The sequence below is a fragment of the Osmia lignaria genome, chromosome 2, assembly GCF_051020975.1.
Source record: "Osmia lignaria lignaria isolate PbOS001 chromosome 2, iyOsmLign1, whole genome shotgun sequence".
In the NCBI taxonomy this organism is placed as follows: Eukaryota; Metazoa; Arthropoda; class Insecta; order Hymenoptera; family Megachilidae; genus Osmia; species Osmia lignaria.
The window spans coordinates 2,440,520-2,457,744 of NC_135033.1; the positions used below are offsets into that span (position 1 = coordinate 2,440,520).

General features: G+C 34.6%; 1 long non-coding RNA gene across 1 annotated transcript; it reads left to right on the forward strand.

Moving 5' to 3' along the window:
• The first annotated feature begins 3,152 nt into the window (after positions 1-3,152).
• LOC117605905 (uncharacterized) lies at positions 3,153-6,533 on the forward strand. Its single transcript, XR_013063036.1, has 3 exons — positions 3,153-3,568; positions 5,972-6,097; positions 6,167-6,533. It is a non-coding gene; the product is annotated as an uncharacterized LOC117605905 (long non-coding RNA).
• The last annotated feature ends 10,692 nt before the right edge of the window (positions 6,534-17,225 follow it).

Sequence of the window (17,225 nt, forward strand, 5' to 3'; positions counted from 1 at the left end):
TGAATTGTTAGGAAACCGTCTCTTGTGGAAGAAATACATCGTAGAAAGGAAATAGATGAACAGCGATCACCTTTATTATACTATTCATTGTTAGTCATTTATTTCATGTCAATCGCCTTTAGCATATAAAAAACGGCACAAAATATCCTGCATTTTTAATATTTTTCGATCGGTTGTGTATTCGACGTAATATCGAAAACATGTTGAGTTTGCTACAAACTGCTACACACGATGCGTACAGGAGACTGGTAAAATGCTGATTACTTAAGAAAAGCAGCCCGAAAATAAATCTGTTGTCAGATTTATTAAAATTTTTTTAGACAGATAACTTATTGTTAGTATATTCTTTCAGCATAGAATGTGTTATTATATTGGACTCTCTTGATTTTGCGTTACACTCAAATATTCGATGAATAGGTAACGAAAATGTGATGCTGGCAGAACGACATAGCTCGAGCGAGTTCTTGAATGCTGGCGAGCGTAGAAAAGGACAAATAGCGAAAGAGAAAGAGGTCCGAGAATTAAAGGGCACGAAAAGAAACATTTGAGTGAGACAATATTAATTTAACCATAACTATTTTTATTTTTCATTTTTGCTAAATGAAAATTTTACCAATGTAATTGTAAGGTTCTTCTGATTAAAATAAGACCAAACACGACATAATTTGCAATATATCTACTTATTTATTTAAAACCTAATGCAAATATATAAAGTAAGTATAATTCAAATTATGTCGTGTTTGATCTTGTTTTAATCGAAAAATTTCATCAATACGCTAGTGGAAGTTTCAATCAAAAGAAAAATCAGTCATTAGTCATTATAAAGCAACGAAGCGAAAGTGCAGCATAACTACACAGAAAACACATAAGGTTTATAGCAAACTTAACATTTTCTATTGTATTATGGTAATCACTATATTATAGTTTTGTTTCCATGTTGTATTATAGGAAAGTAAAATATGCAATATCGTATAAGCGTGGACCAGTTGCAATAGTTGCAAGAAACCTGATATGTATATAACAAATTAAATGAGGAATCAAGTTGTATCTAATATATCTTTCATTGTAATGACCATTCAGAGAATAAAATTATAATAGTTGTAAGGAATAAGAAATAAAACTAACAAACCGTTGAAGATTGAAATTTCTTTATATCCTTACAATTGAACCTAACCAATTTTCCTCGTATGTCTTCGGATTTACGTATTGTAATAGTTAGAATAACTGTAATATCTAATTGAAGAAATTACTTCTGTATCTCGTACTTTTATCATATGGACGTCCATACATATGTATATACATAAAACTTAAATATTAAAAAAAATATCAAAGAAAGATGCAGTTCAACTCCTTCTTTTAACTGCTTCCCAAGTTAATGTATTTCATAGTATTAATGTATTAAAAATGTATTTTTATGTATTAAAAAAACGTTAATGCATTAAGAATCAGAACTGAAACCGTAGAATCGGGATTCGAACTGAATCTCCTGGTTTCTCACTTCTACCATATTGCCATGGACGAAATTATATTATTTTGTCGATTCATCGATGCTGCTGCCACGTGCTTTAGCGGTTTGAGCATCGAGCCGATAACGTAGAAATGACGAAAGCAGCCGAACTCTGCCAAACCCGCAGAGCTCACACGGACACGTGGACAACGCGCTTGTGTTGGCAAAGGAAACCGTTGTTTAGAATCACCATAGCAATCATCCCTTTTCGGCTGTCGAGGTAGTCGCGTGACATCCAGAATATCCTACTAAATATGAAAGGTTTCACCGCGAACGATACATTCCTTGCAGAGTAACATGAAGGAATAGACTTTTTGCTATAACAGTAGTTATTAACAAATTTCATAAATTTTTGCATGTGGGATCATCGCGGATATACCTCCTACTAAATGTGAAAGGTTTCATCGCATTCGGTACATTCCTTGCAGCATAAACGCCAGAAGACATAAATGAAGTATTACGCTTTTTGCGATAAAAGTCGTTAGGAATGAAAAAACACAAAAATTATTTTGCGGGACCAATTGGGAGATATACTCTACAAGATGCAAAATTTTCGATCCGATTGGTCCATCCGTCTCGCGGTAATCGGTAAACGTACGGCGCACGTACATGAAATAGTACGTTTTTTTGCAATAAAAAGCGTTCGGAATGAAAAAATATAAAATGGGATTTAACGGGACCAATCGGGACACATACTTTAGAAGATGCAAAAGGTTTCGTTCGGATTGGTTCATCCGTCTCGGAATAATCGGCGAACATACATTTAGAAAAAAAAGTCGTTAGGAATGAAAAAATGCAAAATGTTTTTTTTACGGGACCAATGGGAAGTTATACCCCAGATAGCACACGATATCTTAAAGACATCCATTTTACGACCATTTTAAGTCTGAACGTCTTACGACCTTACCTGGACGTCTTTACGATGTTTTGTCCCGAACATTGCAAGGACATCTGAAATTCATGTCTTTAAGACGTCTTAAAAACGTACGAAAGGAACGTCGTATCTGAATATCTGGAATAGATATCTTTAAGATGTTTTAACGACGTCTCTGTGACATTTGTACGACGTCTTTAAGACATCCTGTTTTCTAACATAGGATGTTTACAGGACGTATTTCAGGCATTCACAGGATTTTCAGACGTCCATAAGACATCTGAATATCTGGGACAGATATCTTTAAGACGTTTTAACGATGTCTCTGTGCTATCTGAGACTGTATAAGACGCGAAAAGTTTTGTTCCGATTGGTCCATCCGTCTCAGAGTAATCGGCGAACGTACGACGCACGTATATGAAATAGTACGTTTTTTTGCAATAAATAGCGTTCGGAGTGAAAAAATATAAAATGTTTTTTTAACGGGACCAATCGGGAGACACACTCTATCAGATGCAAAAGGTTTCGTTCCGATTGGTCCATCCGTCTCGGCGTAATCGGTAAACATACATAAAAAAAAAAGCACACCATATTCAGCATCCTCCTCCTTTTCGAAGTCGGATAAAAAATAGCTGTTATTTTCAATATTTAAAGCCGTGATTTTCAGAAAGTGCTCGATTTGGCATGGAATGACCCTAATATAATTTTCAAACATTTGGGACTGTAGCTGAAGAAAGAAATATACAGTATTTAACCAATTGCCTTGGCCTCTTAAGATAGAGAAAAGCAGGATTCGCTATGCTTATCCGGCTAGACCCTTTTGGACGATGTTTTGAGGCAGGTCATATGCGTTCTGTCAGCACGTTTCCCATTCTTAAAGAAAGGTCCTCCAAGTCGGGGTGTTATAAAAAAGACGGTCACTACAAGTCAAGGTCAGTTTCCTGCGAGTTGTTGAAGTGTGTATTTCGCCTTGTGTGCAATATTACCTATTTGCAGTTTGTTGGATTTTCATTATTCAAAAAGAGCGTAAGTAAGTAAAGTGATTATTATTTCGTTGTTATTATCTTGTAATATATTTTCATTACTTTTTCAAACTAAATTATAGTTTTCTTACAGTCTGCTGTTTTACGGTTTTACTATTACTCTGTGTTGTACATTTTGCACGTGGACGCAGTAATATACAAGAGGTAATATACAAAAATAACATCGTCACTTTGTAGTTTCGACACTATTAACACTTTTCTTTCAATCTCTTGCTTAATTAGTTTATATCAACCTAAGAATGTCAGGAAAAGTTAAATTCAATAAATATCACATGCGTGCAAACAGAGCTCTGCTCGCTTTATACAGGGTGTCCCAGAACTGGGGTAGGACCCGTGGAGGAATGAAAAAATTACTGAGGTGATTCTAAACAATTTTTTCCTTTGCCAAAATGTTGGTTAAGGCTTCGTTTTCGAGTTATTAACGAAAAACACTGGCCAATCAGAGCGCGCCTTTAGCGCAGGCCGAACCGCAAGAGTGTTGGCTATGCTCTGCGTTCAAACCGTGGTCTTGATCAAATGCAACGGCACCATGTCGGTGTAATAGGATTCGTTGTTCATGAGCAACCGATAATTCGATACTATTATTCCTTTCTTTTTTTAAAGAAAAATTGATTATTCGATACAATTATTTTGTCCAACGAATCCTATTATACCGACGTGGTGCTGATGCACTTGATCACGACCACGGCTTGAACGCAGAGCATACCCAACACTATCGTGGTTCGGCCCGCGCTAAAGGCGCGCTCTAATTGGCCAGTGTTTTTCGTTAATAACTCAAAAACAAAGCCTTAATCAACATTTTGGCAAAGGAAAAAGTTGTTTAGAATCACCTCAGCAATCATCCCTCCACGGGTCCTACCCCAGATCTGGGACACCCTGTATAATCGTTCACATCAGGAAACCTCTACAGCATCCACAGTAAGCTTAGGAAATCAGGATACTGTTACGTCCCGACAAAGAAAATTCTATTATCTCCGATTTCAAATTGCGGAAGCATTGGCAGTCATGAGATCGGTTCATTGACTGGCCTCCTTGAAGTCACTAGCGTCAACGAATTCTTTCTTCTTCTCGAAATGCTGCGTCGAAAATATGTGCCAATGCACCGACATTCTAACAGGTCAATACACTAGCGAACTCTTTTCTCAACCCATGCAAAATCAGCATTTTCGGCCATAATAAAAAACGATTACGGGCAATAGCGAATACAGTCGGCCATACAGTCGCGAGGTGCACGGTCTCTCTGTCCGAGAAAGACTCAGTTTTCCTCGTTAAAGAAAGACTTCAGTTCAACTCATTTACCGATAGAACTATTAACGTAAAGACATTAAGACTTAGTGTAAACCCATAGTTTCGATCACCCGTGCGTCGAGAGGAAGAGAGAAAGAAGGCAGCGCTCTATTAAACTTGTTAACCGTTTGTGTTCATCCTGTGAATCCCAACCAAACTCTGTATACTCTGTCCTCGGTTGTTAAGAAATTGTAACATCTTTTCCGTTTGAAAGTATAACAATTCGACTTTGTAATAGATCATTTCTTTTGGGATAATATATATAATAGATAATTATTCAATTTTGCTAATTATTTGTTGCGTATTCAACGAACGAGAGGCTTGTATAAGTCTAGACCGAATCCGAATCCCATAATACTTTTCCTTCACAAAAGAAGGTGTTTAAGCGTTGCGTCGGATCACAAACTTCCGCAGAGTAGTCACCTACCATTACGCCTACTCCGCACGTAACAATACACATAATTTTGTAGACAACCCTTCTTTCTCCGAAAATGATTTTGCGTCTGTTGATTGTCCTACTGATTTTCAAAACGAAATTTTCGAACAAACGATCCACTCCGAAGAAAGTACTGCGTTTAATACCTATTGATACCGATTTGACGACTGACATGAAGAAATTAAAATTAGCACGCAAAGTTGGCTCTGTTGCAGAACAGCCAATTTCAATATATTGTAGACTAGCTGTGTTACTCGGCGCTGCCCGGGTGGTATTTTGTCTGAGTGTATGAGAAAAAAAGATGAATGCTGAATACGGGAAGCAGCACCGGCAGCGTCGCCATCCATCCCCACCGCTAAGGTACGAAGGTATTCCCACTACTATGTCAACACTGCAGCGGTGGGGATTAGCAGTTCTGCTGAACTGCTCTGCGCTACGATTTACACAAACGAAATAAACAATATTTTATACATTTTCCGATGCAACAGCGTAATAAGACTGAGCTTATGTCCTTCGCAAGGTTATAAGGATCACATCTAAAAAAATAGGATCAAAATCGAACCAGCAGATTTGGAGATTACCCTGTACAAAGCAAATGCTTACAGCTTTATATATGTTATGTCCCTGGCCTGGGGTTGTTAATAAAATTCACTCCTCCTTTTTCTAAATTCTTTTTTTATTGCACCAATGCTTCGCTTACTAACTGCTCAGTTTCCTTTCTTTCTTTTTGCTAACTTCACAACATTCCTTCAGACATACCATACATACCATTCATTCTTTCTTTCGGTCATTCTCATCAGTCGTACCACTACTCACTATTTTAGGCACTATTCGCGCTCCGCTACATATATAGATATAGATATGAAGGACTGAAGTTCCCACTTACGCGGGAAGAAGATTTATTGGTCTTAGAAACCTCCCTAGCAAAGGAGGACCATTTTAAAGATGCAGTAAGCAAGATACTGATATATCGAACAGCTTTTATCTTTCATAATTTACAAACAATATTTTACTTTCAGGTTCAGGAATTAGCAAAAACAGGGGGGACAACAACTACCAATTTGTGAAAAGGGTGTTGTCCTCAATTATAGACAACAACTTAGCGCTGAAATACAGCTGGTTGGGAAGAAAGGGCAAGAAAGTATTCTGCACCCTGCATTTAGCTAGGTTGGTGATATGTAAGTATCGCCCTGTTTTTAATGTTTCTAATGATGATTTCTGTATAATTGAACATGTACAAATTCTTGTTTTAACTGCTGCTGAAACGGCAAACCTTGGTGATACCAAAAGAGCAACAGAGGTATCAATACAAAATTGGCTGAGGAGAGCGTTTGACAGAAATCATGTAACCCCAAAACAATTTTGAACGAACATTGTATTTTATCAACGGACTACATTTAAATAAAATATTATTATACTGAATACGATTATACTTTAATTAAACCATATTTATGACATCTGTAGGGTATATATAAGATATCTTTAGGGCATTAATAAGACATCTTTAAAACGTCTGTAAGGCATCTGTCGGATATCGGTACGACATCTTTAAGACATCCCGTTTTCTAACATAGGATGTTAACAGGACGTATTTCAGGCATTCGCAGGACCTTTCAGATATTCATAAGATATCCTCAATTTCTGGAACAGATACTTTAAGATGTTTTAACGAAATTTGATTTAACTAAACATTAAGGGCCAGTATGACAATTAACATTGCACTAATCGTAAGTAAAATATTCAGTTTGACTTTAGAAGAATGTGTTACGTTCAGAACAGAAATTTTTACACATTTCTCTTTTGTTTCTTCCCCCTCTCCTAAATTGTCTCCTGCATTTTGTGACTGCATTTGTCAATGCTGTCAACTGTCAAGGAGAAAGCTTCTGTTTCTTCCACCCTCTCACAAATTGTCCCCTGCATTTTGTGACTGCATTTATCAATGCTGTCATTCTCAGCTATCAAGGTGAAAGCCATGTTGTTCCTTCCCCCCACCCCCTTCTGTCCTCTTTTTGATGGGTCTACCCCCATCATCTTGATCCGTTATACCTTTGACCTTCGTTAGAGGTATAAACGGAAACCATGAACATCGATACATTGTTTCACATTCTGGACCTCCCCTGATTGAACGCAGAAACGATCTTTGATATTTCGAGATAGTCTATCTTTTCCAGACATAATTTCGATTGTTAGTGTAACAAATTCCTTCCTCGAAATCAGCGTGGTCCCACGGCCCAAAATCACGTATCGTCTTTGGTTCTGAGTATCGCCGGATGTAAACCCGACACATCATTCATGCGGTCCGATAATCCTGACCACTCTGGAACGTTCCTTGTCGGCTCCGCGAAGATGATCGAAATTCTTTATACATACATTATAATAATCCGAATTTTCTATTAACTCGTTAAATACTGTAATATTGTATTTCCTCCACGCCGGTTAGTCTAAGATGCGAATTCATACTTTCATTTAACATTCGTTTAAATTCAGTAATTTGTATTAATTTTGGAAAGCATGTTTTTCTCCCTATAACGTTAAGATCAAAACGATTTTGTGAAATGTATTATATTTTAATGAATATCAAAATCTTTAGTACGGCAGGAAGAGTAAAGGAATATGCTCGAGTTAGAAAGAGAAAGATTAAAACGGAGAGAGAGGAGCGCACATATCCCTACTGCACCACCGATTAGCGAATCTCGCCTCCTTACGCATCGACACCGCCGCCTAATTCGTTAGGCGCACAACAACGCAATGTAAACAATTTCGGACGAGGCCCGCTCTGGTCTTCTCCGAAAGGTACAGATTGCGACACTCTTCGACGTACAATCGCGAGCAACGTGTCGACGGGTCCGTGAAGTGGTTTAGAGACGAGTTTTGTTCTAAGTTGTTTCAAAGTAGCAATTAGGGCAAAAGATTCTATCTTCGCGTATCCATTTTATTTTCTTTTGTTTTGATTATTATTTTATTCATTTTATTAATTTTCCAGTTTAATTTTACTTCTTTATAAATACATACAATTACGTAGTTTTAGTTTAACAGATTTCGCAATAGTTCGCGCGTTCAAAATTGTGTATCGCTGCAATAGTTCAAGGTGTGTGCGTTCTACTCTCCTTCCTCCAGAAACCAGACAACAGGAAAATAGCAGCCATAAAATTTGGGACTCATATACGGAATTTTTCCACATAATCCGGTGAGTCGGTTCCCTTACTCTTCCGGTTATTTTATGAATACTTTGGCGAGGAATTTCCAGTAGTCAGTTTTGATTACGAGTCTTCTGTAACTGGAAATTTCTAATTCTGTATTTTATCACATGTATCTATCTATTTCCGGCCAATAATTGTGTGTCTCAAATCTAAGTTGTTCATGAGCTAAATCCGCATTCTCATATATTTAATCGCATTATTATATTTCATTATATTTTAATATTTTATACTTGTTATCATATTTCAATATTTTATATACTCTTCACATTCCAATATTTTATATATTTTATACTTTTCAATATTATATGTATTTCATTATATTTTAATATTTTTATTTTATAATATACCATTTTTGATTCATCTTAATCAAATCTAATTTTCTCTAACATACCCTTTTGTTGGCCTCCTTCAAAAATCCTATTATATTAGCGATCTGATGAAAAGACCCGCATGGGACTAGCGTATCTCCGAAATCACAAACATTTAGACCCAATAGCAATAGAAATTATTACGGTTAAATTTCCGGCTTTACGGCGTTACACGTGCGTTACGTTATCGATAGTTGCATTACTCGACTACCACTCTACCATATTTCATACTAGTTACGCTCATACATCAGCTGACACTTGCACACAGTAGCGTCCCGATCACACACGCGCGCGCGCCGCACGTAATAAATGTATCTATGTAGATACTAATTTTATTAAAAATATTACAGCTAAGAGCAAATTAAAAAATTAAATTAATTTAGATTTTATTATGTATAGTTATAGAAAGATAATACAATTTTGAAACACAGTTTTGAAAAATATACATAAATTAACATGCTGTATTGCTTAATATAGAGAACCTGTGTGCATATTTACATTGTAACGAAAATGACGTCTGCGTGCACCGGAAGTTCCGCTGCAGAGATCCTCCGTGTCCTGGTATGCTATATTGCGCGAAATCTAGAACAGGTAAATAGTACAATCTGTACAGTTCCACCTTCTATCGCTGAAATTAAATTACATATACATATCGTGACTTAAAATACACAAAGAACGTAATCAGATGTATAATATAATTTCGTATGTTTTTAATGAATGAACTTTAATTAAATGCTATGTTTGATTTTACTTCAAGTTATTACTTATTACCTTTAATTAGAGTACAGAAATTATATTTCATTATGCACAAGAGAGAAATGAAATTCCTGAATAATTGATATTCCTGGATAATTTAATAAAGTAATTAAAGTAATGTTTTCACTAGATTAATTTAATGTGCAAAAATTGATTTGCTGTTTTGCTGTTGCAAAATAACATTTACACGAAAATGGTGGTGGGTTAAAATGTAGTGGATTAAAACGGAATATTCAAAAATTTGTTTACTTCTTGTAATAAATGAAAACCAAGGTCAGTCACTTCCAAAACAACGATTCAAAATTACATACGAGTCGTCAGTTGTTTGAAATCAGCATTTTATATTAATATTAAAAAGCATGTTTGGTGAACTTGTAGAGAAGCCACCCTCTTATCGATTTCGATGAAATTTAAATATGTTGTAAAACTCAATATTTTGAACATACTTCGTATAGATATTTCCTGTTCCAAGGTATTTGCAAAAAACTACTGTTACTATTACAATGAATTTGTCCATGGTGGTATATGCTTCAATATAAGGTCGCTACTTATTTGTTCTTTCTACATAAGCACAGCACAATATCCAGCAAGCAGAATACATAAAGGGTGAAGCATAAAAATCCAGCGGTAAGTTTTTGAATTTTGACGCGTGATTGACCGTAACAAGTTAACTAATTAGTTAAATATTGGATTCGGTTCGGTTATGTTCGGTTGGATTATACTGACCTTTAACCTCCTGCCCTTTTACACCTGTCATACGTCATTCTACTCGTCCTGGCGTGCTGAATACGAATATTGGAACTTGTAGAAAAAGCGCTCTTCTTCTATTTTGATGATTTTTGAATATGTTATAAGATCCGACATTCTAAGCAACTTTTTTGCTTTACCAATATGTGAGACTGGCTTAATTTCAGAAATATTCACGTAAAAATGGAACTACTATTCCATTGAATTTCATCTGTACGTATACCTATTAGAATTTTATCTTTCCTCAAACAATGTGTTTCTAGTTATTGTATCCAACTCTTTTTCAGTCCTTTTTGCTCTACTGTTAATTATACTTTTTTTATAACGTTGTTCATTTTCTCAGAATAACTTCTACACTTACAGTTGCGGACTGTAGCGCAATTAATTTCCTTTATCAATATTCTACCAGAAATTAATTAAGCAACAGCAAATTTAAAAACAATATTTGTATATATTTTTATAATTTTATAGTTGTATCAACCCGGATGAGTCACTAGCAACCACGCAAGTTCACATCGAAGAACTCATTTTGTTCTTACTCGAAAAACATTAAGGTTTATTACCACTGCAGACATAGACACACGCAGACGAAAGCATGGAACACAGACACAAAGTATGACAAAGGTAAGCATCAGACTAATTGTAAATTATACCACACTGGATCAAAATTTAAGTTAGGTGGAAAAGATTTACATGTTTCAAGAAACTGAGCAGATGTTTACATGATTCGACGGTACTAGTATGTAAGTTCTTTGGTATTATCACTTACTTGAAATAATCTTTCGTTTTCATACACCGGGCACGATATGATGTGGTGAATCGAGTTTCTTAAGTTACAACTGTTACACATTGGAGGATCTTCTTTTTTCATCAGATATACGTAGGAAAAATTGGTATGGCCGATTCCTATTCTTGTTAGTATAGTTTGTGAGGTTGGCTTTATTGATGAGAGTGAATGCTAGGGATAATGAGCATGAATGATGGTATGCCTGAGAGAAGCGTTTTTTTTATTAATGTTCGTATGCGTGGTGAGAGAATTTGTTGTTAATATCTATTGATATAGCAAAAACTTATTCGTTGGTGTTACTCTGCAAGGAATGTACCGATCGTGATAGAACCTATCACATTTAGTGGGAGATATTTCCACGATGATTCCACTTGCAAAAATTTTTTATTAACCATCTAAATTCGATCAATATATTTTTTTTTTGGTTTATGATTATTAGTTAACCAATGAAAACGCAAACCCACCATACAGTATCCTACAAATACTGCTCGTTCCACTAAAAAGTGTGAAATAAAATAATAATTTTTAACAAAAAATACAACCGACTTCGAGATGCGCTAAAAAGTGTAAAATAACATATATTTTATTTACACATCTACGTGACAACTATATTTATACAACTACGTGACAATTATTAATAAAACCTCTTACTGCATTAACAAAATGTGTTAAAAAGTATAAAATAATTTCTTTTTATTTGTATCAATACTCCACAGCTATTAATAAAACCTATTTAATCGTTAAATAGTGTACTAAATACATTTCAACCTTTTCGGAGGCGACGCAAAATTCACGTAGTTGTATAAATATAGTTGTCACGTAGATGTATAAATAAAATATAAATTATTTTACACTTTTTAGCGCATCTCAAAGTCGGTTGTATTTTGTGTTAAATATTATTTTATTATAACAAGTTGTAGAACTTCTCAATAGTTTTTAAATTTTTTCGTTTACAACTTTTTGCAATTGTTTAAACAATTTTTTGTTTCAACATAAAAAAACACTATACATTATGATGAACAACTTTTTTTTATGAAGTGTTTGGATATTTTTAACGGTTGCGGAGAAAAAGAAAAAAAACGAGAAACGGCTGAAATTTTTCTGGGTTCGGAATTATTCCTTGTAAGTTGCTTATTTAAGTATATTTAATTGGTTTCATTAATTTGTATGGACAACACGTTAAAGCGACAGGTCTATAACTTCCAATGTGATATTTGTTTTTGTCCGGCTCAGGGATTGGTACTATTATATAATCACTTCGTCCCATTGCTTTAGAAAAACGTTATTGTACCATATGCAGTTAAACTACTCTAATAGGTAATTTAGTGCTTTTGTAGAGTTGAATACCACGGTTTTCGCAAGCTGGCTGTCTTAGGTTGAAAATGATTGGATAATTAATGGAAATGGAAAATTAAGTAACAGAATTCTGGTGTTGTATGCCGCTTTTTAACATGAAACAGAAAAAGCACGATCACCTTCAAGTAGCTTTAGGATTACACTTCCTTAGTTATTATTTGATATTTTAATATTTTCCTGCGCTTTTATAAATTTGAAAAGTTAGGGTTATCATAACTTTTCAAAAATAAATTTTCAAGTAAAAACAGAAAAGGCACCGAATTAATTTGTACACTTAATATTTTCTAAGTTTTTGTAGTCTCTCTTTTAATGACTTGGAATAATCTCACAGACTATGCCATTCATTTCATGAAAATAATAAATGAATTTTTTAATGAAATCTGTTGACATACGTTTTTATGTATGTAGGTAGTAACCACAAGATATGTAAAAATAAACGAAATAGGATACACGTGAAAAATGTCTTCCAATTAAATCAGTACCCAAGGGATTAAAAGAATGAGGTATACTCTTCTGGCAGACTGTCTTTCACCAGCTCCAATTACACAGTGGTATAAGAATACGGTTTGTATCAATTATGTCAACTACATTGCCTCAGGTGCACTCGTAATCCAGTATTGTCTGGCATCATATTCCTATCGGTATGGGACGGAAGCACGTTAACTTAAAAAGCTTTATATTATTCCTGCTATTGCTGTTGATCACGAAAGTTCGTCTTGAAGACCACAAAGGAAAGCGTAAGCACATTCTCCTGCCGTATTCTCCGTTAAAATATTCTCTAGTGATTAAGAAAGGAAAAATATTTTTTTTTAATTTTTTTAATTTATTTATTTAAAGTCGCATCAGCTTGATCGCCATTAACGACTGTAATCTGATTCAATACATAATTACAGTACTTATTTAGTATGCTCTCCGTAGGACTCACTAATATTGTTACAATTATTATCTAGATGTGTATACAGTATATTTATGGATTGATATTATTGTATCCTCTTGTGTTTAATACTTGCTTATTTGTATTTATTTTATAAGTTATAAGATGTATATGGTTTACTAACGGATGTCAGTTATTTCTTGTTATATAATTCTTAGTACTCCGATCGTCTCCAAAAAGCCTTTTATTCCTTCTGTATATTTTAAGCATTGTTTCATGTTTACTGGTAATTTTTCTTTTGTCCTTATTTCTTCGTAGTTACGACATTCCTGTAGGCGGTATTTAATAGGCAGTTTTGTATCACAACTTTCACATTTCGGCGAATCAGAGTAATTAAGTACTGAGGATTATACTTAAATACTGAGTACAGATCACATTGGAATTAAGTGTTAATCTTGTATGTCCTATCCTTAGTCTAGTGAACAAGAAGATATTGCTCCTTATATCGTGAAGTTGGGTTTGCTTGGTTTGATTCCAATCTTGATTCCATTTGATAATAATTTTACTTGCAATATTCTTTTGAACGTCCTCGAGTGGTATTTCAATGACCATGATTTCTTTAGTTTCTTCTAGTCCATCTTGTAACTGAAGTAGTTCCTCTGGTGACATCTCTTCTTCCTGTAGTGTAAGGTTTGGGCGCCTGCTTATTTCGTATTGTAGATTTATTATTAAGGAGCTGGTATTGTATGGGTTAGTTATTTCTTTAATTATATTTGGATTTTCTATCGATATTTTGAAAAGCGTATCTGGTTCCTCCGTTAAATTTTCTAAGGCTAGTAGGATAGTGTAGATTTTATATGATTCCATTGAAAAATATTTGGAAAAAATGTACTTCATTTTTTTGTTCTCTGTCAGTACTAGGCCTATGTTTGATTTGTCCTCGTTTCTTTTAGTATAAGTGTGAATGAGGGTAATGTTTCTTCTGTTATCTCGGTCTGCTTTATTCATTGTTTTAAAGATTACTTCGGCTGGTGTTTGCAATTTTTTCATTTTTATTTTTGGAAGAGACATGTTAGTTTATTTAAGATCATTTGGTATTGGGATTTTTGAGTTCATACTTCAGAAGCGCTTTGTTTTTACTGGGTTACTTTTTGAGGCAGTAATTTTACATAAATATAATACTTTAGAGCTAGTTTTTCTCTACGGGATTCTAACGGTGTTATATTAGCTTCTGTCACGAGACTTGAGATTGGGCTTGTTCGAAATGCTCCTAGTGCTATTCTTATGGCTGCATTTTGAACAGAATTTAATTTATTAGCTGTTTTGCTTATATCAGAGATTATTGAAGCATAGTCTAATTTGTATGTGTTCAACAGAATATTACAATCCGCCCCCCAATTTTTTGCTGCTAATGTCTTTAAGATATTTAGCCTTTTGGTGTAGTCGTTTTTTAGTTTGAAGATATGGGGTTTCCAGCTCATTTTTTTGTCAAAAATTAATCCTAGGTCCTTTAGTTCTTTCGTTTCATTTATATCATTGTTGTTTATATAAAATTTTATCGCATTATTAGTCTTTGTATTTCCTTTCTTGCTTAATATTGTGAATTCCGATTTGTTATTTGAGAATTTAAAACCTGATTTTGTTGACCAATTGTGTATCGTTTCTAAACTGTGTTGTAAAATTTCTTGAGTAAAGGATAGGTTTTTTCCACTGCTGCCTGAAGTGAAATCATCGGCGAATAAGTTACACTTAATAGGGTCTTCTATTGTTTTGATAATATCATTAATAGCCAGAAAAAACAGAGCCACACTCAGGACTGATCCCTATGGGATTCCGTTTTAGATTTCAATCGGAGGTGAGAAGGTACCGTTCACCTTTGTCTGGATAAATTTTTGTTTTAAGAAATTCTTAGTGAACAGTAATATTTTTTCTTTGGAATTATTTTCTATTAAGATGTTGATAACTCTTTCTCTTCAAATTATTTCATATGTTTTTTCAATATCAAGACTTATGATAACTGTGAGTGCAGGCTTTTCATAAATGAAGCGTACATATGCGCTTCGAACATTGTTAAGTGATCTAATGTCGATCGACCAAGTCTAAAACCGCTTTGTTCGGATGTCAGAACATTCTTCAGCTATGGGTGGGTTTTTAGCCTTTCGTTGATACTTTTGTTGATAACTTGCATACGGTGCACGTTAGGGCTATCGGTTTGTAACTTTTTGGTATACTTCTATCTTTTCCCGGTTTCGGTATTGGTATTACTATTGGTTCTGATCATTATTTGGCGAAAACACCACCTGGCCAGATCGTGTTAAAAAATTTGTGAATAAATATTTTTCCTTTGGCCAGTAATTTTTTAAGAAAGGCATTAGGAATTTTGTTGGGGTCCGGACTTGAATTTTTGTATTGGCTAAGTATTTTTTTAATTTCTTGCAGTGAAATGTTACTGTAACTCTTGTGATTTGGTGTTTGGTTTGCTATAATCCAACTTTCTTCGCATTTTTTTATTTGACTGGATTTGTGTATGAAATTCTGCAGTGAAGTTTATCCAAGACCTTCTTTGGTTTTCCTTGAAGGTTTTTCTGCACGTAGCTTTTAGTTTACTGTATTCGATCTTCTTTTCGAACGTTTTATGTTTTTTATATACGTTAAAGGCATTTTGTTGTTTCTTAAAGCTTCTTCACATTTTCTTTGTTCCACCACAGAACTTGCGTTTTGGTTTTAGTTTGTAATAGGGGAATATTATTTCGTCTACTTTATCTTTATTATCGATACTATGTTCTTAAATTTTATCTATATTATTTTTTATTTTTTCTTGGAATTTTATCCAGTCTGCCTTTTTAGATTCCATGTAGGGTGTTTGTTTATGTAGTGGCTATTTTGATGTCATATGAAAATTGTAACGGGATAGTGATCACTGTCATAAAGATCGTTTGACACTTTCCATTCTAATTTATCTGTTATTGGGCATGATGCGATTGTCAGGTCGATTACGCTTTCTTCCGCTCCTGTTGTTTGATTGAAATGGGTGTGTCCTCCGTTATTTATTAACACAACATCTTCATTTCACAGTATTTCTTCTATAAGTTTGCCTCTTAAATTCGTACTTTTAGATCCCCACAGTGAGTTATGGCTGTTAACATCATCAATTATCATACAGAATGTCCCAGAAAGAGTGTTAGTCCTTTAAGGGGGTGGTAGCTGGGGTGATTCTAAACAACATTTTCCTTTGCGAAAATGATGTTTGAAGCTTCGTTTTTCATTAACGTAGCCTACCATTCAAACGTTTATTAATTATTCCATTTCAATCATTTTTATTTGTTGTTTAGAATGCTTAGAATTTCCTTTTTTACATTATGACAGGCGACAAGAGATTAGGTTCCGTATTCATTTTAAACGACTATAAATGTTCTACCAGTTCAGTTTTTTTATTGTGCTATGCCAACGGGGTGCCGAGCTGTTCGTTCGCGACCTACGTCAGGCCCGGTTTTCGTGGCCGACATTGCAGTCTCTGAGCCCGCGCGCTGTACGCGCTCGGATTGGTCGGTGTTTTTTGTTGATAATTCGAAAACGAACCAACATTTTGGCAAAGGAAAAAGTTGTTTAAAATCACCTCAGCAATGATCCCTCTTCGGCTGTCGAGGTAGTCGCGTGACAACCTGTATATCCGCGATGATCTCACTCGTAAAAATGTATGAAATTTGTTGTTTATTAACAACTTAAATTCGGTCAATTTTTTTTCGGTTTATGGTTATTAGCTAAGCAATAGAAACCTAAAATCACCTTACACTATCCTACAAATACTACTGGTTCCACTAAAAAATGTGAAATAAAATAATTTTTAACAAAAAACCAATCCGACTTCGAAATGCACTAAAAAGTGTAAAATAATTTCTATTTCATTTATACCAATATTCCATAGCTATTAATAATATCTACTTAATCGTTAACTAGGATACCAAATACATTTCAAAGTTTTCGGAGGCG